A 23,156-nucleotide genomic window follows, 5' to 3' on the forward strand; every position below is an offset into this window, starting at 1 on the left:
AAGTTTTGTGTTGATTGGACAAACATTTAGTCATTTATAGCCTGATGTGCGCTATATCACCTGCAGTTTAATGTATCTAGCTCATTCCTGCTCACAGGAATTTGAGCCAGCGCGGCAGACAACAAATATATAATAATAATATTAATAATAATAATAAGTAAAACAGGCAAACATAGAAGGGTTCTACCCTTTCGCGGTTTGAACCCTAAATATTAAAATGACAAAGAGGGTATCGTCTAAGTATAAGTATATAAATACTTCAATGATTTCCAGTGAAAACTGCAGAAGATTAATCTACAATTAAAACATAAAAGATAACGTGACATATAGACTCATGATACTAGATGCAGTAGATACTTATTTCCTCAAATTATCATATATTGTTGATCATTTGCTTACATCACCGGAGTCAATTTATATACATAACAGCCATTAGATAAATGTGATGAGTAAAAAAGTACATTTAAATCTGGAATGAAGTCAACAAAATGCTCAAAACCTAAACTCAGTATTTAAAGGTGCCCTGCCACAAAAAAAAACGTTTTTGAAATATGTTCGGTCCATATGTGTTTGTGTTATGCCGCCTCTCAAAAAAGCTTCTAAACTGACCTTGTTGATCTGAAATGAAGACAGTTTAAGCAACTGCTTGGCATATTCTGGTCGGTTTTGAAATTCGGGCGCAGCCAGCCTTATGTGACGCGTTCGTCCAATCAGCTGCAGCCATCGCGGTTGTAGGAGGGTGGAGACTGTTTTCTTTGCCTGCCAGTGGCAAGCCTGAGCAGCGTAGTGCATTTTAAGAACAGGCTGCATTCGAGCATTAAATATTTGAAAATTATAGCACATCTACCAAAACTACAATACATCCATTACTCAGCTGATCGTCTGCTCACCCACTCCCGCGACTGAGATCACATCACCCCGGTCCTTCAACACCTCCACTGGCTCGCCATCTTGTTCAAAATTCTCCTCATCACTTACAAAGCCCTCCACAGACTCGCCAGAGAAATGGTAGCGAAAATGCCGGGGTTTTGGTCGCGATAATGGAGGACCAGGTGAAAACCCTGCAGTCAAGGCTGATAGACGGAGCTTATCACGGCAGGCAAGGTAAAGATATGGACAAAAAAAATGCTGCTGGCCATTTCCCATCATATTCGGACCACCAGAAACATTTGTTGGAAACAAAAAGGTGGAGAGCTGTCATGCAAAAGGCCAACGTTTTGGGAGGGATTGACTGGGGATTGCTGTGGACGAAGTACATAAAGTGATACTCTGGTAAGGGCTGTTTCTTTTATTCTGTCCACCCTATGTTTCTTCTAAGCAAACACCAAAAGTGGCAAAATATGTACAAATACAACCATAACTCTCTCAGCTTCTTTTCTTTACTCCCACCACACACTCATCCCTCCATTGTCTCTCTTCCTTAGGCTGAATTTCATTATTAATAAGGTCAAAAGCGCTGCTTCTGAACCAATGACACATAAAGCAGACTTCCTTTGGCAAGGAAGTAATACTCATTTATTGATTTTAAAGGTTGATGCTCTTGTACACAGTTTGCACTGAATAGAATAGAGGCAGAAAAAAATAAATGGCAGCTTTTGAGGTATATGAACTTTGCCAGTAGACCTATATCTAGCTATATGGATTATAACATTCACAGTCAGTGACCATCCATGCTCCTACTATTTTTTCTTAAAATTATTTTCTGAATATTTCATTAAATAGCTTTCCTTAGAATTCTTTTTCTGGATTTTGTCTTTTGTCTGGAACACACTGCAGTATAGATACACGGGAAAAGGTTTTACATTTTTCCTACATTTATTGTAGAAAAATAGTAGAAAAGGAGAAAGCACGCCAGATGTCAAAGAAATTGTTGACCCAGCATTTGGGAATGGAAAAATGGAAGATATCTCTAGTCGCAAGCAAGCAGTATTCAGAAAAAAAAGCCTTTTAAATGACATAGGAAGTCCTATTGAAGGCCTGGTCCTCTATGAGGAGCACAATAAATATGATGGTTGCTTTTCTGCTAAAAGCAAAAGGGGAATTGACCTTTTGGTATGATCATTGAAAGGAGCTTAGCACTGACTCCTCTGGTACTTTTCACTGCAATACCAAACATTTTGACCTTGTGTTTTCAATACTTTAGCCTTTTATTGCCACTGCTGCCACTTAAAAAAAATGATTTGTGGTTTATCAACTGCTTATTATTACATTTGCATTCCAATTGGCCAGATAACTTACAAAGTGTAATAAGAGGTAGAGAGATAGGACTTTAATTCTGCCTGCTCAGTAGATAAATGCTATCTATCAATTTGGAACATTTACAGAGATACAGTAATGATAGACACATTCCTGGCAACCTGGTATACAGGTAAACAGCAAACCATCCATCAGCACAGCTAGATTTGATTGAACACATGCAGCAGTGCTGATTTTAACACATCCAACATGTTCCATCCAACATCCATGTTTGAAAAAGTCTATTGTGCATGTCTACTGGGCCCTCTTATACAGTGTGTTGTTAGAGAGCTGTTGGGAGGTTAAAATAAAATATAGTCCCCGAAGGAGACCCATCACTCATTCAGTCTTTAACGACCCATTGAAACTTTCCACAAAGTCATTTTCATTTTACTGAGACACACCAGTTGATTTCCTCACTGGCATCAGCGATTTGTTTTCTTTACTGAGTTTAGCATTTCAGCAGACAGCTTTAATCATCGGGCGATAAAACAACAACTGGTAATATTTAATTACATAAATGACTTGGGAAAAAAGCTGCAGATAGGGGATGAAATGAAGCAATCATCTCTCGGTGTCAGTGGAGGTTGAATCTCTTAGCTAATGAGCCGTGGGTTGAGCCGGAGTCCCAGGGCAATGGACAACTAACCAGGAGACTCATCTCAGACTTTTCTTTGTTCTTTCTAGCTATTCTGGGTAAATGTCTGTAAATGTGGAGTGCTCTGTGTGAAGTTGTGCGTTGAGTAGAGCTATAGTCTACATATAAAGCTCATTAGACAGAAGACCTCTTGCTCACAGGGGTGAGAGAAGAGAAATTGAGTTTGTGGTGTGTGGTCAGACTGTCCCCCGAGAGCTAGGGGAGGATGGAGGAATCAGAAGAAGGTGGGTGTTTCAAGACAATGAAGCTTTTGTGTTCGGACTTTATAATAAATACATTGGTAATCCCAAGGATTAAGGTAGGATGTAACAGTGAGGCTTAATGTTCGATCCTATGTTTGCATAAAGTTTTCCATATTTCTTTCTTCATTTCTTTTTTGTACTTTGAACACAATCGTACCCTATTGTTAATAATGACATTTTTTAGCCCACCCAAACCTTAACAGTGTGTGTGGTATTCCATCAGAAAAAAATTTCAACAGTGATTTTTAGAGTTAGACTACATTTTTATTTAACAATAGATGTCTTCCTGCTGACAGGGCGTCAGATCAGAAAAGCGGATGTTGTTTTTGAGGGAAATTTACATTTTTAGTTGCTTAATTTGGAAGAGCGGTCGGTGTTGGTTAAATATTTAAAGTTAATTGCGGACTTGAAGCAGGAAGCGTTGATTTATTTCTATGTTTACTACAATCTTTAACAAAAATGAGTTATATTTGGGTCTTGTGCATTGTACTGTACACCCAACCATCAACCAGTGCATTGTCAGGTATTAATGGATGATGGTGAGGCATCCGACGCCGACGTCCATTAATACCTGACAATGGACACCTCAAAGGGTATTAATATTAATATTTTAATTAGTTTTACAATTGAAGACTAAAGTTTTTACACTCAATCACTCCCTGGTTACGCCTGACGGTTTGACTAATACCTGGAACAATCATTCCCATCCTATAAGGTTCTTATGCAATGCAAACGTTGTTCACTCCTCCAGGAAATAGGAAGGACCTTAGATACGACTTGCCTCCCTTAGCAACGGGTGATATTTATAGTCCGCTCAGCTACAAGGCAGAAAGCTAACGCTATGCTAGCAAGATCCACAGACAGTTAGCTATCAGTAAAAATCAATTGACAGAGGAGCTAGCTATCGAGTCATTTTATTGTCCCCAAAACAATAGAATGACTTTTACGAACAATTTTATCCGCGGTGTGTAACGTTGCTGTCGGTAGCGACCTGAACAGTGAACGGATTATGTGATAACGTTGTTTGCTGTGAAACAAACTCAGTCCAGAGGGGCAGTGTGACTTATTTCCTGCATCGTGTGTGTTAGCGCCATCCTGTGGTGTTCAGAGACGAGTTGGAAATAACAGATCCACATTTCCTTTTTTGTTTTAATGTAGCGCATTCATTAAGAACAGTAAACAGTTCCAAAGAATCTCCTTTAGTAGGTGTCCTACATCACTTTTTTATGGACGCCCTGCAACCAATCAGACTTGAGTATCCACCCAGACCATGGTATAAGATGTATTTAGTCTATGCTTTAAAACTATGCAGAAGGAACCTGACGTCTCATAAGGATAAAGACAAAATGGTATAGGGGGTTGAACCTGGGACCGTTCAGGGTTCAAATGGCCTCTCTTACATCTTTTCTACCCTGCTATTGCAAATGTTCTATGTGCATTAAATATTGTAACATGACATTTAGCACGACATTTTCTATTGAATAATTAAGTACCACAAATCCATAAATCTTAACTGTGCCTGGCCCACTTTGCAGTAATACTCCCTGGCAGTATTATGGCCTCGCTGACCAAAGGCTTCTCCTGCTGGTTAATTAATCAAGTGATGTAAGCTAAAAAAAATGGAAAACCATAGTTCATAGTGGCATTCTCCAGCCCATACTTGGGTGTTTTTAACTAGCCACCCTTTGGTTTTATGAGTCAATAAAAAAGTTTAAAACAATGGCAAAAGAGAAATGTTGGGTAGGTTCGGAGAAGAAAGAGCGGTAAAAGGTTAAAAGGGGCAGGAAGAAGTGGCCGAGGAAGAGAAAGATGAGCGGCGGACATTGTGAGAATAAAAAATGGGCAGAAGAAAAGGGTGGCTCTTTGCAAATGGTTCCTTCATTTCCTTCCAGACAAACCAACTGCGCTCTCTCTGACATCATGTGAAAAAGCCGAGAGAACAAATCACACAAGATGGTGAGTACATTATCACAGATCACTGGGAGAGCTGCAGCCTTGAGGATCGAGCCGAGTTCAGGTTATTGGGTTCATCTGAAAAGCTCAAGGGCAACAACGTAAAGGCAGCAGCAGGTGATCTTCTCTGGAAATTTAAACATTGTGAAAACTAAATATCTCATAATCAGTGTAATGAGAATGTGAGAATGTGCTGCCATTAGCAAATGAATGTGATACTTCTGGCTTAAAAATGGCTACTGATCTACATAACAGCCAGCCATTAGGCGTGATCATTGAAACAAAAAATGAATATAATATCAATTATTATAGAATTATGTATCACTTAAATTAAACTTGATCTTGACGCTTATTAAATGCATACCTGCTTCATACCGTTTACATATTTTAAATGCTGAGATGGAAATGGAGAAAGGAAAATACATTGCTCAAAGGCACAATGGCGCAAGTGACTGTGAAGAACAAGCTATTTGTAATTCTTTAAAGGAAATCTTTGATTTCAATCATCAGCTGTCCTGACTTTGTAATGTAAGCAAGAAGCATATACAGTAGACGTAGTATTGTATATTGTTGTAGTAATGAGCTTTCTGTAGTTCCATGCCGTTTATCTGTTACTTCAGAAACGTTGCATGTGTAAATGTTAAATCATTTACTTGCAGCTTCTAAAGGTCTTTTTTTGATTTCAAACTACACTATTTAATCAATAAAAGTCCAATTTAAGAGTCTTTGTTTGGTACTTGAGAAATAGCGCTACGTACTATGGAAACACTACTATAAAAAGCACATAACATGAAATAAGTTTCACGACATAACCTGCTATTGTTGCATCACCTGAAAATGCACCTGGAACCTCTGATGTTGGGGTATTTCCCACGTTGTCAAAGTTTTCAGCGATAAAACTTAGTATCCTACGGTGAATTTTATTTTCACCCCAGGAGCAATTTGATGGGAGTGCGCGTCACTTGTCGAAAGCTGAACATTTGATTTGTCAAGTTGTAAAGGAAGTCTTGTGAGTTTCTGTCTGACAGGTGTCATTGTTTTAAAAGGGTTTCCTCCCAACTCGCCTCTGTCTCTCACTGGGTTTAACTTTTCAGGCCAGGATCCAAAGTAGGTAAATTTAGTTTCCTGCCCTGGGAATCAAATCAGAACAATGGCACATTAATGAAGCCATTTCCTTTAACTAAAGAGTTTATGCACTTATTTAATGGCTCTCACAGTAAAACCATTACCAAAGAGCTCCATCCAATTACTGCCAGATATTATATTTCACATTAGTGCTCTTAATATGTGAGGAGGTCCAAAGTAATTGTGGTTGATTATTTTGGGATCCTGACTTTGGGACACTGTAGTACTCTTGACATACTGCAAAAACACTTGTACTTTTGGTTCCTAAGCTATAGTTTAAGAGGCACTCCTGTGTGACGTATGATGTTAGGAGCAAATGTTCTACACACACAGAGAACTGAACCACAACACCTTTAACATTTAAATATAATCAATATTCCATCACAAATCAATTCAGGTGAGATGAAATGAAAAAAAAATCTATGAGATAAATGCAGACTAAAATACTATTCAAAGCCTCTGGGGATGCTGTGTCTTCATTTAAGACTTATTTTGAATTAAAGTTCTTCAAGATATAAAAAAGCACATCACCTAGGCACAGGGAATGCATGACTCTGATTGGCCAGACAGAGTGTGTTACACACGTCGCTAAAAGTGTTTTGTTTAACCCTTGCTTTGTCTTCCCTTTTTCTCAACATTTTTGTTGCTTTTTCCAAAGTTTTTTTTATGAAGTTTTTGATTTTTTTTTCATCAATTTTGCCGCCAACATTTTTCACCCTTTATTTTGACTTCCTTTATTTTGGATATAAAAAACAACAACTTTGGAAACGGGTCAAATTTGACCCGAAGACAACATGAGGGTTAACGTTGACAATGATAAATCCAACCCAGTTTCCATGCAAAGAACATATTAGATCAAAAAACAAAACTAAAACTCTCCTGTTGGCTCGTGGCTCTGGTGTAAGCGAGAGGATCCCCCCTGACCTCTGCAGAGAGGCTTCTCTCTCTCTTCCCTTCCTTTAATCCACTAGTTACAGGACTAGAAGGCTTATTGCTCAACAAGCTTGGACTGGTTTCAACTGTGTCATTTGTAAATAAAAAAAAAATAAAAAGATTGCAGATTTTATGGGACAACATGAAAAAACATGTCCTCCCTTATTATTTATTTTACGATTCTGCCCATTTTCGGTACCATTAGCCATGCACAATGGGAAATAGGTTGAATACAGTTACTTAGGTCAAATGTGACAAAAACAATTAAACCTTGCTTACTACCATACGCAGATAGGCTTTTGTCCTTTATTCTTGTCCTTTCTGTTTTATGGTATAAATTGAGGTGTTCTTCAAAAGTAAAACCATTTTTGTAGCCTGTGGTTGAATGGGCAGAAGTAGTCATTTTCTGTGTGTGTGTGTGTGTGCGCGCGCGCGCGCGCGTGCGTGTGTGTGAGTGCAAGAGAGAGCGTGCAGGTCTGTTTTTTGTCCATTGTTCACTTTTATCAGATGATAACAACAACAGGAGGATTCAGTATCAGAATGATACTGTCTTTTATCTGCATTAGGGATTAAAAGATTAAGCGAACACGAATACATAATCTGATTAAGCTATTTCATTATTACATTTACAAACCCCACACTGTGCTGGTAATGTTGTGGTATTGTACTATGAGGGTGGCCGGTCAAACATTTCTAAGCTACAGTAAGCCTGTGGCTTTGAAAATTGCTACGTCAGTCAGTATTGATAACACCTTTTTGACTATTTTGCTATTTCTATATCGATGATATTTGACTGATTTCTTTTCAAACTCTCTAATTTAATACACCATAATGCACAAAGAAATACTCTGAAACCCAGATATGATCTGTTGTGCAGTCTCTCCCATATTTACAGACCAGTTACAGACACTTTAGTAATTATGTACAGAATGTGTGCAGACATTGACTTTATTTACTTTATGTAATTATCAATTTCACACATGTGATGTCTGTTTACCTCAAGCTGAGAAAACAAGCTTTTTGGACATGTGTTGATGCAGGAGAAAACATGCTCAGAACACACACACACACACACACACACACACACACACACACACACACACACACACACACACACACACAAAGATGGTTGTCACTATATTACTTCCAATTGCAGGTCAGTCCATTGAGAACAATCATGCTTTCCACCTCTTGGCCTAAATGTGTTTTAGAACCAGCAGTTGCCTTATCTTACCCGGCACTTTAAAAAGAAACTGTCTTTAATAGAAAATTTAGGAGGGCAAAGTTATAACGCCGTCTCAGCAACATTACACACTCTGCTACACTCTGATTGAAAGGTAATTTCACTTCACTCCACAATAGGCAAGATGGTCTGTGGTTTGTTGAAAGTCAGAAACTGCTTCAGAAAGAATAAACTAACTTTGAATCCCATCTACTGCTAAAATGAAGTCTTCCTCAAACCTGAGTTCAAACTAGCTGTTATCTAAGTTATTGGCTCTTTGTTATTTCATGTTTATGGCCTCTCAATTGTTCCCTCTCTTTCTGTGTTTCTCTCTCTTTGTTGTAAGTAGTTCCCCCAATCCACCTGACCTCATTCCCGCCTCTGTGACTACACTCTTGCGCACCACACACAACACAACACCCACACACACACACACACACACACACACACACACACACACACACGATAGTGATTAGATGAAATAAGATAAGACACTTAGAATCACACAGGAAATGAAAAAAATACTCTTACCCTTTTTTGTTGTCACAAAAGCAGAGTTCCTCCTTTCTACATATTTGCAATTGGTAACAAAGCAGAGAGTGTTTTGGGAAACGGCTGTGTCTGATCTTCTGGGAGTGTTATAGTCTACAGGTGAGAGAGGGGACCTTAGCCGTGGGTGGCCTTTCCTCAAACTGACCGATGACACTGGAAATCCACTCCCCAACAAAACGTTGTTTCTTGTTTTTGACCTCTCAATTGTTCCCTTTCTTACTTTCTTCCCATTTCACAGTCACACTTAAAATGTGTTTCTCTTTGTTGTAAGTAGTTCCCCCTATCCACCTGACCTCATTCCCACCTCTGTGACCACACACACACACACACACACACACACACACACACACACACAGTGTTTTGTGTGCATCTACCGTAGGCAGCCATCTCAGCACGCGGTGTGTCTCTATTTGCTGTGAGCTGCTGAATGCAAGGTGCACTCTACATGCAACCACAACATGTAACAACAATGCAAATAGGCACGTGTCACTTAGAGTAGCGAAATGAAGTGGAGACAGAGTGGAAGACAAACCTCAACTCTCAAGTTGAAAATATCACTCACTGAGAAGGAACCTTAGTTAGTCAGCTCTCCAGTGCATTAAGTCATTTGTGTTGCGGCTCTCTTTCTTTTCAAACAAGGACACAGGGAATGTGAATGTAATGATGTCAAAGATAAGAGTATGCTGAGCGCATTTATGTCTCCAGTGATGATAAGACTCATGTTTTACTTTTAAATGTTTTGACGTTGCACTGGCGTACTGCTACAAAACGGCTACATAGTTAAATGAAGCGTGTTTGGCATGGATGGTTTTGTTAATTCATCTTTTTGCTTTTAGGATTAAAAACTGAACAAATCAGGAAGTGGAAGCTAGAGATGTCACAAAACGTGTTAAGGGATGGGCAAGGAGAGAGAAAAGCTACTATTCTACAGTAATGTATGTTTTTTTTGGGATGAACAAACATGAACATGTTATTCAGCACATAATGGACCATTATCATAAAGATACAGACCCGTTGCTTTTATGTCATTTTCTCCATACTCATCTGTATTTTCTCCATCTCCCTGTCTCTCAGAGAGGACAAGAGGAAATGCTCCAGAGCATCAACACTGCTGTTCAAAAATGCCAAACCATCCTCGTTCCATGTGGGAATAACCCATGTGGGAAATGTATGTATTTCTATCAAGTTTCGCATCTGTAGTGACGTGAAAGACACAGTAAGCCTTTATTGATCGCTAGGGAGGGATCAGGTGTTGCGAGAGAATACAATAAAAGAGACATGGTGTGGTTAACAGCATCGAATCAGCAAGTCTAGCTTATGTAAACAGCGTACACCAGAATAATATATAACGTGATTACGTAATGCTACTTACATCCTAGTGTTGTCTGTAATAATAAAGCAATATCACAGAAATATAATGTAGTAATCCAGTATAATATATTTACTAGTTAGACCAGGTATACAGTAAACATTCTGTCTATGCTTTTTAATTTCCTTTTAAATAGCTAAATCAAATGTACGAGTGTTGTGGATTTTATTTCTGTTGAACTGCACATGATTGTAGCTTTGGAGTCATTTCAGCACCCAGTTTTGTGACATTTATGTCAATATTTTACCAAATAGGAGACATTAGTTGTCAGAAATGGCTGTTAGAGCCAACTTGTAGCTATTACAAGTGGTTTACAGATCTGTATCTATTTGTTCTTAGTTATTACTCTTTCTTAGCAATGGCAGGTTTCACACTGACAGCCCTGTTAATTCCAACCAACTAGACAAAATTGACTCAATGACTTAATTGCTGATGCGATTTGTAAATGTAAGTGCTCTACTTCCTATTCAACACATGGTGATGCAATACTTACACATGATCAAAGGATCATCTAAATGTAGAGCGTAAACACAAGGTGGACCAGCAGTCACGTTGACGGCCAGCCGGCCCAGCGTGTAAACGGTGCACCATCACTCTCTGCGGGATTTTTCAAGCTGAGCAAAGTGCTCCGTCAGATTTAGCACTGAAGCAAAACCCATTCCACAATAAAAATTGTACAAACAACACAATGAAGCCATTCACTTTTAGTCATCATGGCGACAGCTGCAATGCCCTGTACCACAGTGCATACACAGTGGTTAAGAGCAGATGATTTGATTGGCCATTGATTTTAAGTCCTTCCACATGCTGGCTGCTATATTCTCATTATCAACAATAAACTAAGTTTTCAGAAATTCAGAGCACACAAACACAATATAAAGTATTTTAATCCAGAAGGGGACGATTAGGCTAGTTTATTTAGAAGCAATGCTGTGCAGAAAACAAGAACTAACTTCATATATTTTTTTTGGGGGAAAGAATTGAACGTCTAAAAGCAATAACAAACCAGCAGTAAAACAATTTGTGTTTCAAGAAAAATAATCTGCGAATTAAATTGAAAAAAAGAAACAAATTACAGAGAGGCTGGCCAAAACTAATTTGCAGTGTGTAAGCACATTCAACTAAGCAGCATTCCTAATTTAGAATAAATGCATGCAGGGGGACTACAACTCTAACATAACATCAATGTTTCCTGATAGCAGTGGCACAAGATGTATAACACTACTTCCACTACTTACCAGGTTATACTCTTCCAGCCTTACTGGCAGCACAATGCTCCCATTGCCAGCTCTGTGAGTGTGTCTTTTGTGTGTACTTCATACATCATGTTAAGAGGCTATTTCTATAGATCCAGCCTAGCTGTGGCACCATGTCTAACCCTAATCACCCTCTGTCTCTGACTGGATGTCCCCCTCTCTTTCTCTGCCTCCCTCTGACTATCCCTCGCAAATAATGGCACCAGTCTAGTGCCTGTGTCTGTTGAAATTACCTCACCATCCATTACCTTTCCCAGAGTCCCCCTAACCAATCCTATTTCATCAACCACAGGCTTACCAGAACAACTACAAAAAGTTCTTTGCACGCAGAGCTGAAAGTCTCTGAATGTGCTTCAGCCTGAACCCCAAAAACTCATCAAGCTAACGCTCTAGCATTAAGCATGTTATCCAACGTTATTAATCTCAGAGGAGCCTTAAAAAGGCTTTTACTGAGAGAAAAAGCGAGCCAGCTGCCATTTTTTAGATGCTACACAATCTAAACGCCAATACACAACAGCCAGTGAGATGGTGAATGAAAAAAAAAAAAACACTGTAAAATGAAGGCCTCCTGAAAAAGAACATCATAAAGCATCAGAAAGGTCACAACTTTCAGTTATATTTACAGACATATGTTACTAAAGGCTGCAGCTCACTGGTGTTTGAACTGAGTTTACAATCTAGTGTACATGATTTTGGTTCCGACTTGATATACATGGACATTTCCTTTTACAGACTTAACATAAAAGCATCAGGATTTACAGCATATAGTCCAGCTCTACACTAGCTAGTAACCATTGATGTGGTCACAAAAAGTGAAGCAGGATCCGATGGCTATAGATAGTGTACTTGCCTAAAACACGTTTAAACCCAGTTTTTACCAAGATGTCTTGCAAAATCGCTAAAACCTTGTTTGTTATTCTCCCAGATATGGAATGTGATGAGCAAAAATCCTCCTCCTCCAGTCCTGTCTCTGCCCTTCAGATCCCAACGCTGTGCAACACTGGGTTGCATCAATGTCCACTTCCACTTTAAGGAGTGATGAGATGGATATGACACAGAGTTCACGGGGTCCATACTTGCTTGGCGGTGTCTGTGGATAACAACAACCTGTGTTCAACATTTGTCCCACTGGATCAACTTTCTTATGTGATCTGATGTGATCTGATATGACGATAGCTGTCTCCTTTCTAAACAATCTTGTGTATTGTTCCTCTTTCCCGTCTGCCCTCACACAAACCTTTGTATTTTCCTCTGTGGTACACCAACTGGTACAGTCTCCTACAAAGGGAAAACGGCTCATGATACTGGAGCACCTTTTACTTTACAACTGGGTGACACTTAGAGACTGCAAAGGCTATATGACATAGACAACATTTTCATACCAAGTTTCTAAACTGATTTCCACCCTCAGATTTGTTCCTTTAATTTGTCATCTATTTTTACGTTTGCAGAAAAACATGCCTATTATGTCTTGTATAATACATATATATTTAGGGATTTCTCAGTTTCAATGATAAAGATTAAAACAGAGACATTAAGAGAGGACTGATCCATTAAGAGAGGTTTGCTGTTAGTCTAATGACACGCCGTACTAAACTAGGTATGTTAGCTTAGCTCCTTGCCAAGAAACATTTAACTAGATTAATGACTTGATGTTTAACTTGGAATGTATTTCAACACTCTTCCAACCTTCTTTTCTCCTTTTCTCAGCTCTCCCAAACAGAAACTTTGTATTTTCTTTTCTTTATTGTAATCACATGTTGATTTTAACTCCCCGATGCATAGCAGACATTTCCTTCCCTGACCCTGAGACCAAATAACAACATGGACAGAAAATATATTGGCGTCAAAGGCACAATAAACCAGCTGACCTGTTGGAGTTCTGAGCATTCCAAAAGACACTGATGGCATTACGATTTGTTTAGATGTCCTGTCGCCCAAGAGGAGCCTCCGCTCAAAAGCTTTCTTCACGCCAGCATTTCACCACAAAGTCAACAGCAGATAGAAATGGGCTGTGAAGCTCTGACAGTCTAATTGGTAAAAGTAAATACTCCCTTGCTTTCTTTTCTCCTCTCTTTTCTGCTCATCTTTTACTCCTTACTTCTGCCTGCTTTCTTTTGTTTGCATTTCATTTTCCACAACAAAAGGACCCAATCTTCGAATTTCTCAATTTCAACTAAATCAGCAGACGGAAACAGATGGACTTTCAAGTGATGCCTGGCCAATTCCTGGCCAACTTTTTAAATCAATACCCTTGTCCCCTTGTTTGACTGTTAAAACTCATTTGTCTTACTTTGTACAATAAGCTACATTCAAAACAAATCAGCTGCAAGCATTCAAAATTCCCCTATTTCAACATTTAAACTATGCAGTTTGACTGTTGTTAAGCAATACAGTCTAACAACCGAAAGTAGACACTCATCTCCCATCCCCTCTCCCACTCCTTTCCCACCCTGTGATCCTAGCTCTTATCTACTTATCTCCTTTCCCTCTTTCTCCTCCCCTGCTTTCCTCAGAATGGACAGGTAGTATTGTGACATCTTGGTTTCACAACAACAGGCTGTGTTTCCACGGAAATAATATCAGCTGCAGAACATAAACATGAACAGCATCTGAAACATCAACGATAACCATTTACAGTTTAATACCACCTAGTGTCATACACAATGAAAGTAGAATTTAAACTGCGGTCTAGTTTTTCCATGTTGTATTATTTGACCTTTGAAATTATTTGCATTTAGTTAGATGTCACTGTTTAACAGACAATCCGGGAAGTAAATAGATTCCTGCCTAATCTCCACACTGCTACATAAACGTGAGCTTGTTTAAGATCCAAAAATAAATTCACTCTTTTGTTTTTGGGAAAACTAAAGTCTAACCCAAATCTCTATCACATCATGTAGGTGATCACAGCCACAGCCCTGGTTACCTGGGGCCTCATGTATAAAAGATTGCGCAGCTTTCATACCAGAAGATGGAGTACGGCCAACACATGAAAAGTACCTACGCACATAAATATTAACATGTAGAAAACCGGGCGTACGCCAGGTCCTATGCACCTTTCCTTTGTCCCGCCTTAACTCCTCCCATAAATTAATATAGAAATGTCTCTAAATATGCCCCCGGAATCATTCTTTGTCCAATCACTACGGGTTATCCCGCTGCAGACGGAAGAAATTATTGTGACGTTGGAGGCGCTGATCTGAATCACGACTTACACAGGTTTAGTAAGAATCGCTCAATCTTCATACTGTAGGAATTAAAGTGTAATCATGTCAGATGGTTGAAAACCATACAAGAAAAGTGGAAGCATAATCAAAACATGAATAAAGGGGTTTGTGTTATTTCCGGGAGGTTTACATTGGGGTAGTCTCGCACTGCCAGACCTTTCTCCACAGCACTGCGGGGGAAGGTCTGGACCTTCCACACATTCCTGGATAGGTGAAAAACGTGTTCTGGTTAATTGTCGTTTCTTTAAACCAATCGCAATCATCTTGGGCGGCGCTGAACTCCGGACACAGCGAGTGTGGAACTTGTTTAGGTGGAATATTTGAACCCCGCAAAAGAAAACGCCACATACAATATTAAATGAAGTTAACTGTTCACACAATACAGTAACCTAAGCTATTTAAATTAGCTGATATGTGGTCACTCTTTATTTGCTCTTACCTGGGTATTGCCTTGTGTACTAAACCTCCGCCAATCGGCCCCAAAATGTCCCAGTTAGAGAGTAAATGCCAGTTTAATATGCAGCAGCAGCAGCTTAATTTTACACAATGTATTTAGTAAAGGGTCCTTGCTCCATCTCTTTTTCCGTTAAGGTGCACTTGGCTTAAAAAATGTGGAAGACCCCTGCGGTACATAAACCGTCGTCAATATGGACTAACATGGGGGTGACTTTACCAAATAAGAAACCAAAGTATTATAGAACAAAAGTGTGCAGAGCAGTCGGCCAGCTCAGAGCAGGCTGCAGAGCATCTGGTAAACCTCACTGACTAAATTCATTTTGTCATTTTGCTTCCCACTGTTTTTTTTTCACTTTTTGCTGGAATAAAAAAAGTTTGCTTCATAACTCCATTAGCTGCATCTCTTCTCAGAAGAGACTGGAGTTTTGTTTTTTTTTTCATCTCAGTAAAATGAGGTAAAGTAGCCCGCAGTTTATGGTACAATATAAAAAGAAATGATACAATTCCATAAAAACTTTATAGGGCCATTTTGTAAAAATGGGCAATTGTATTATATGGCAAAAGATATAGCTCAAAGAGAAACTCAACTTAAAAATATATTTCACACTTAGTCATCCCACCATCTTGCTTCTGCCCTGTACTTATCCTCCATTACTGCTGCCTCAGACGTCACTGCAAATTTCACCTCACTGTTCCTCTGACAGACCTGAAGTCATCTTTACAATGGCTACCCGAAACGTTTCACACACAATCTTTACAGGGCTTTACACACAACAATGATAGGATTTTGAAAAGTCAAGTGAGTCAAGTGAATTCACTGTACTTTCCAATCAGCAGCCTTTTACTGATGGAGGACTTCTTAGTACAGTCAAGCTCTGTCTTTCAAGATCTTTGATTTCATTTGAAAGATCTGAACTGTTGGGTTTGATTTTTGTAAACACGAACATGTCTACAGCCTGACTGATAATAGATTTCTGAAAGAGAATACTCAGAGGAAACATGCTAATCTGATTAACATTGACATGCCATCCAATTTTGCAGGTTTGTTCAGAGTTGATATGTGCACTTGTCAAATGTGTTTGAAATTTCACATTTCGTAGACTGCACTTTTTTGGAAGAATATGGAATGCGAAAAACTAAAAGCCTTCTTTCAATGCTATCCAAATATCCAAAAAAGGCAAGAAGTAAGACTATTAAACATTTATATCCCAAATGACACGTACACTGTTTGTGAAAAAACAGCTTTGGATCATTGTAAAGCCCCACTGCTGTATCAGTCGACATTTAGTTAATTCAGTCTCAGACCTGCAGACTCTAAGCTGTGATGTAGTGACACAACCTGAGGCTGCTCTGCTGACAGCATGTCACCGGCAGATTCAGTTTTACGAGCATGAGATTTCTGCTAGTCTTTGTCAAATGATTACCATGGATACTTACTTCCACTGAAACAACAACATGTTACAAGTCTCATTCCGCAGGTGCAGAATTTGGGATAAACATTTGAGTTTTTTTACATGGCTGTAGATACACATTGTGTTGAAGTGCATCCTGAGACACTGTAAACACACTGACCCACATTATAAATTAAACTTTTGTTTTTGCCCCCATTTTTGAGGAGCTGAACTCTAAGATCTAGGACGTTTTTTCTATGTACACAAAAGGCCTATTTCCCTACTACTCTGTTTTCCCTACTATTTCCCTACTATTGTTCACAAATCTGTCTAAGTCTGGGTTAGTGAGCACTTCTCCTTTGGCGAGATAATCCATCCACCTCACAGGTGTGGCGTATCAAGATGCTGATTAGACAGCATGAATAAAAAATAAAAGGCCACTATAAAATGTGTCCAAAAACGTTAGTTTCTGGTGTGACCATCATTTTCCTCATACAGTGCAACACATCTTCTTTGCATAGAGTTGACCAGGTTGTTGATTGTAGCCTCTTGAATGTTTGTCCGCTCCTCTTCAATGGCTGTGCAAAGTTGCTGGATATTGGCAGGACCTGGAACACGCTGTCGTATACGCCGATCCAGAGCATCACAAACATCCTCAATGGGCGACATGTCCGGTGAGTATGCTGGCCATGCAAGAACTGGGATGTTTTCAGCTTCCAGGAATCGTGTACAGATCATGAGGCCATGCATTACCATGCTGCATCCTGAGCTGATGGTCATGGATGAATGGCACAACAATAGGCCTCAGGATCTTTTCACAGTATATCAATGCGTTGAAAATGCCATCAATAAAATGGACCTGTGTTCATTGTCCATAACATATGCCTGCCCATACCATAACCCTACCACCACAATGGTCCACTCAATCCACAACGTGGACATTAGCAAAACGCTCACCCGCACGCCATACACGCCGTCTGCCATCTGCCCTGTACAGTGAAAACCGTGATTCATCCGTGAAGAGAACACCTCTCCAAAGTACCAGACTCCATCGAATGTGAGCACATGCCCACTCAAGTCGGTTACGACGATGAACTGCAGGCGGGTCGAGACGCCGATGAGGACGACGAGCTTTCCTGAGAAGGTAGTCGCTGGCTTTTGGTGTGTGTCGGCCCTCTCCCCGCGACGCTCCGACGTGCAGACACAAGAGCAACAGAAGAAAGTAGCTGCAGATTCACCGAAATGAAAACTGAAAAACAGAACTAGTTTGGTACAAACATTTACACGCCATGTGGCGGATAGCCCTCTGAGATTTGCTCGCCAAACAGAAAATGTACCCGCATATGGCAACTGGCGAGTGTTAATGTCGGACTCTGCCTGTAAGCACACCCGACAGTGATGGCACACATCCACCTCATGTTCTTTAGTCTCTATGCCCTGAAAAAACCCAAACAGCTCGAGCTGTAAACTCAACTATCAGAGCCCTGCATTATGTGGACTTAACATGTAGTGCCACACTCATGTGCACGATTATGCAAACTTATTAGTCATTTCAAGAAACACTGGGCCCTCACTGTGGTAGACAACTAGGCATATTAAACAGGAAGGAAAACAAGAGAAAGAGAGCAAGACGGGGATTGAGACAGACAAGCAGTGAGGGAGACAGATGGAGAGAGAAGGGCGATGTGTGAAAAGAAAGAGCTGGGGAATAGCAAAGTGAGAGGCGGATAAAAAAAATTAAAGAAACGACAGCAGTCAATCACTCTCTGTTTCTACGGAGAAGGATTAAAATTCTGATCAGATCCCCAAACACACCCCTGAATAAAAGGACAGTGCCTGAGTTTTGTGTGTGCATATTTAGTTGTTTTTTTTGTACATGTCTGTGTGGATGTGTGTGCATCGTCAGTGTGTGCGGCATAAAAAACATGTTTTTGTGCAGGTTGTGTTATAAGCATATTGTTGTTATAATACCTACAGCCATTTATACTGTTTGTCTTGATGTGGCTTTGTGTGTGTCTTCAATGTGTCTCTGTGTGTGTGTGTGTGTGTCCGTAAACACTGCAGTTCCAGGGCATACATAGATTCACAACACATTAGTCCCTAGTCGGGGCAAAATGTCGATATTCACTATTCACACACAGTATACCACAGTACACCTTGGTACACCGAACCAGTGGGGAATGGAGGTCAGTCCCAGTTTTTTAAAGGTTATTTCATATGGCATTTCCTTTATATAAGAGAGACAGAGACGAGGGATGCAGGAGGGGGAAGTAAGGACAGCGAGAGAGGGAGAATGTCATGCCATATAGCTCAAAAGCTTGTGTTAAAATCAACACAAATATACAGTCTGTGTTCCTGCTTTTAAACGGTTTTATATTAAGTGGAATAAACGTTAAATGTAGCAATTTCTAGTGATTTAATTAGTTATCTTTGCCTTCCCCCGTTTATTGCTTGTTGTTATGGTGAACGTATTGGCAGACAGTTGTCCTTCAGCCTGGAAAGCAACATTACAATTCATTTGGACATGTTCCTGTCCACCCACTGAAAAAAGCGCAGGTCCTCTGGCATGTGGGACTGAGTGAGTGCCCAGGATGCCCTGATGATAGAGCCAGGCTTGGGGTTTGGGGGTTATAAAGTATGAATCCATACAATATTTATGCATGTTTTTAACTTGTTTTACAAAGCTTTATTTTTCCTATGAAATGCAGCACAATGTCAAGATAAGAAGCCCTGTTTCCACTTGGGCCAGGGCACACAGTTTATACTGTGTGCCCTGGCCCAATACTGTGTGGGACTTTAGAAAACATGTCCACCAACTCAAACATGTGATTATTAATTCGTCCTCCCACCAATTAGAAAAATAAATAAAAAATAGCAATAGCAGCCTCAAAGAATTCCATTACAGCAGCTCACCAGGCCTGTTGATAGTTCCATATTTATTGTGAGTGATAGGAAAAAAATGACAGATGATTTAAAACTAAATAAGCCAAATTATATCTGTATGTATATCTGTTGTGCCACTCAATTGAGTTTCTGATTTGATTTGTGCAACCCACTGCCTCCCTTGTGCAATATCTCTGTTTCTCTAGCATATTTTAATATATTTGAATTTTCTCCCCTGCTATCGCCTCTCTCTTTGCATCTTGGAGACAGATAAGGCCTGGTGCTTTCGATTTGAAGAGTAATGGATGATTTTGCTGAGTGGAAAATGACAGGTTATTTCCTTGAAGTCTATCATGGCAGCAGCAACAGCGGTTTCTAAGTCAGCAGGGCTCAGGGGAACAAAGGAGGAATTGAGGGGATTTTGTTTGGTCTGTCTTTGATGCAACAGGGGGGATGATTGCAGGAGTTTCATTTCTGTGTTTCTGCCATTGTTTTCTCTGCTCATGTCTCTCTCTTTGGATCTCATTCACTGTCTCTAAATCTCTTTCTCCATTTTCTCTCCTTCCCTCTCTGTCTAATTGTTGCTCTCCTTTCTTTTGAGTTTTTCAAGACAGGCGTTTTAACAATTTTCAGAGAAATGTGGCATCTCTTGTGCCATCCTAATTTGGTTAAATTAAAACGGGTTGTCACCGAGACATCAATCTATGGTGTGTAACCATGGTAATCACAGTACTATCTCTGACCCCTGTCACCCTGTTCTTGAGAAAGAGCTTGGTTGGAAAAGAATTGAGACAGACAATTTGAGGTTTAGAGACAGAGAGGTAGAGGAGCGGGTGATCATGACTGATTGGAGTAAGGGAGGTGTTGACATGGAGGTAGTTAGACAGAGAGGGATTGGGAGAGAGTAATCCTATGCAATCCTCTCCTGGGTGGTTGGATTAGAATTGAAGAAGAAAAAAAACAGTCGGCTATATTATCAGTCAGCAAGCAGCCGTTCAATTAGGCAGCCTAGTCAGTGAATCAGCTGTGTCAGTCACTCACTTAGCCAAACAGTCAGTAATCACACATGCAGACTTTTGAAGCTGAAACACAAACTAATTAAGATGGAAACTTGAAGGTGAGGAACCAGAGAGAGAGAGAGAGAGAGAGAGAGAGAGAGAAAGAAAGAAAGAAAGAAAGAAAGAAAGAAAGAAAGAAAGAAAGCTGTTTGTGGACTACATGCAGGCTTAAAGGGTTAGGATGGTATCTTGGCTGGACCAGGTATACTGACCCCACCTTTAGAAAGTTTAAAAACTGCTGCTAATGACAAGGTTCCACAAGAGCATTTGATATTTACAATACCAAACACCTCCAGCCATACAGTCTTATTGTCCAGGTGATGGAGACGGAGCTTAGCCTTAAATTACAAGTCTACATCACAACCCTCAATTATTACCTTGGACTTTGCAAACTGACCAAAGAACAATATTGCAATTATAATCAGTTACAATTAGTGTCCGTTTTATGTAAAGAGTCGCTGCTTATTTGCACTGAAAGAAGCCTGTTAGGGTGGTCCAATAATCTGATTAGGAATCCTCCAAACACAATGTTAAGGGGTATTCTAAGACCCCCAGGGAAGATCTATAATATGCTACAATAAACACTTGAAATATACCGTATTTACTGCAACACAGTGCAGCTGAAGGACGTGTCTGCTGTCACCATAACCTGGGGGGTACGCAGGTACGCAGCCACAATTTATGGATGGATAATTCTAAATTGGTTCCATAAGACTTTTTTATAACAATATAAATCACACACCGAACTGTCTCTTTCTGTGGCAGACACAGAGGTGTTTACTTTCCTCAGGGTTTGGTTTTTCAGCAAAAGGTCATACCTGCCAAACATCTTTTAGCTACTTTTGGAAATTTGAAACGATTTACCAAAAAATTTCAAACCCAGTGGCACTAGCCATTAGGATTGCCCGGTATCCTGCATCAACTCTTAATCAACTTAAATGTGGGCCACCTTCATTTTGCAGTTGAGTCTTTTAAAAAAATAAAACCTTATTGTGTCAGAATTTATTTGCAGTGTGATTTCCATGATTAATAGATACAGACAATAATTCAGATATTCATGTATTATCAATCATGCTGATAAAGCCTGCTGAGTGTGCTGGTATGAATTCAGGAGGTCACCTAGGAGGGATGGCAAATACTTCTCAGGGATGCAGGAAGTTCAAATTTGTCCAGAGAAGTATCTTAAAGTGTGCTGGCCCTTCAGGTCGAGGCCATATCGAAACCTTGAACCTGGAAAAAGTAAACTTCAGAGGTGTTCTAAATGTTTAAGGATTGCATTCATTTTTCATGTCTTTGAGGGTGAGGGCTGCATATAAACTGAGGCAGGGAGGAGAAGACAGAATGAGAAAGGAAAGGAAAGTCATGTTGTTGTGCTTGTGATTGTCAGAGTTTTCAAAGCTCACTTCTCACATATGCTGTGCAAAGTTGAATTTAGAATTTTTAATCATTTCATGGGCCTTTCTTCTGTGGTCCATTCACTTCTGGTAAATCTCTCTTTTAAATATTGATTTAATTGATCTTGAATGTGTACAGGCATTTAAGTTACACTTAGAAACTGTGTGTGTGTGTGTGAATATTTACTGCCGTTACGATGCTCTCCTCACACTAATAAATGTCAGATGCCTTGTATTGTGTGTGTGTGTGTGTGTGTGTAAATGCAGGTTTATGTTTAGTGTTGCTTTTCAGCACATACTAAATGTCTGCATGTTTGTGACATGGTACGTTAATTTTGTGGGTTGCTAGTTGGCTAATGATCTGCCAGTTACCATGACAGAAAACCAATCAAACTGTAACAGGCATTACTAACAGCACGTTGTGTGTATGCATTGACATGTGTGTGTTTCCGTGACTGTGTGTGTCTGTTTTAGACTGGCAATCGCGTCACGGTAGGCTATTTAGGATCCTGTGCTTCTGTAAATTTTCACAAGGGTTCTCTTTCTCTGAAATGGCAGAGAAACACGCACGCACGCGCGCGCGCACGCACGCACGCACGCAACACAAAACACACACACAACACACACCCACACACACACACACACACACAAACACACACACACACACACACCACACACACACACCACACACACACACACACACAAGTCAAAGTCAGACAAATCAAACACTATTACTGTGTTTTATTTTGACCCCCTGAATCTTTAGATCAACTTTATTGCTCAAACCATTTACAGATTGGACACAAGAAAAGTAATGGCCACTGTACTTTCCACATAATTACAGATGTGTGTGTGTGTGTGTGTGTGTGTGTGTGTGTGTGTGTGTGTGTGCCCGTGTGTTCTTAGTAGTTGCTGATCATGTGGACATTTAATCTGACCATAACAGCAAATGATTGATTTGCCAAGATAGATTTTCCTCAGTTTAACGCCACTGTGTACACATTTTGTTACCCGTAACCCAACCTCTACAGTCCTTGAATTAGCCCAATTGTGTGTTGAGAACACAGTGCGTTTCCATAGAGAGGAGCATATCAGAAGCCAATCAGAGCCACTTTAGCAGTGAAGTGAGTCCTGATTGTTGTCACACTGAACTCCCTGATCGTGAGAACAAGCCGCATCTGTCTTGAGAAAATGTCACA

The 23,156-nt window shown here is 39.9% G+C and overlaps 1 long non-coding RNA gene across 1 annotated transcript in view; it reads left to right on the top strand.

Annotated features, from left to right (window-relative positions):
• LOC116705023 (uncharacterized) overlaps positions 1–4,418 on the top strand; it is a 22,272-nt gene extending 17,854 nt beyond the window's left edge. Inside the window, exon 3 of the long non-coding RNA XR_004335824.1 lies at positions 4,307–4,418. This is a non-coding gene — a long non-coding RNA (uncharacterized LOC116705023). The remainder of the gene's footprint in view (positions 1–4,306) is intronic.
• Positions 4,419–23,156: the final 18,738 nt, after the last annotated feature.

Source organism: Etheostoma spectabile, chromosome 17 (genome assembly GCF_008692095.1).
Source record: "Etheostoma spectabile isolate EspeVRDwgs_2016 chromosome 17, UIUC_Espe_1.0, whole genome shotgun sequence".
Classification (NCBI taxonomy): domain Eukaryota; kingdom Metazoa; phylum Chordata; class Actinopteri; order Perciformes; family Percidae; genus Etheostoma; species Etheostoma spectabile.